Genomic DNA, 937 nt, shown 5'->3' on the forward strand with positions numbered 1-937 from the left:
AACTGACTCGGATAATGAATTAGCTCGAATAAGCGAAGTTCATATATTAATTGGATCTAGGCAAAGGCAAATTTTCTACCTTTTTTATTCATCAAAAATCTCATCTCAAAGTTTTTATTATTTTAATTTTACAAAAATCTCGATGGTCTCGTTTTCGACATCAAACGTTTTAGTGTTTGATAAGAACATTTCAAACTCCTTTTTTACCTATTTATGAAAACTGCATTTTAGAATTGATTGACTACTTCGCGTGTTACACCATGGAAACAATATTTATAAATATAAGATAAGGTTAAACGTGGTTAAACTAACAATTTTTCCGAAAAAATCCGAATTATGACATCAAGACATCAATTAAATATTTATTTTTTGATAGTAACCGTTCCAAATCATCGTAATGTCATGCGCGACATTTTATTTTTAATTTGGCACGGCAAAGCACACTCGGCTAGACCGTTACCGACCGACTGAGCCGAGTTTTCACAAGAAGATCTGTGAAATTTATACATAAGAAACTTACATGTTTTGCAACCATTGCTTAAGGGGGGGTAGGGTCTAACACTTTCAAAAAATCGATTTTTTTATTTTCTTATTGTAAAACATTTCAAGAATGTTGTGTCAAATTTTCAATAGTCTATGGTCCGCTTTACTCAGCCCCTGCCGGGGGCAAACTCAAACCGTTTGCGCGGTCGTTTGAGCAGTGCCATACACGATGCAAATCGTGTTCACAGCGACAGGATGTCATCGAATTTCATCGGATTTGTGCAAATGTTGTGTAGTCTATGACCCGCTTAACAATTTATTTTTCGACACCCAACTATATCTGTGCGATTTTGCCATTATTAGACATTCCTAGAATTGAGTAAATTTGTTTTGCCCGTTTTGCTTGGAAATGAGGGAACATCACCCTTTGATTTTGAGTAGTCGGTTCTAGCGT

Source organism: Uranotaenia lowii, chromosome 2 (genome assembly GCF_029784155.1).
Source record: "Uranotaenia lowii strain MFRU-FL chromosome 2, ASM2978415v1, whole genome shotgun sequence".
In the NCBI taxonomy this organism is placed as follows: Eukaryota; Metazoa; Arthropoda; class Insecta; order Diptera; family Culicidae; genus Uranotaenia; species Uranotaenia lowii.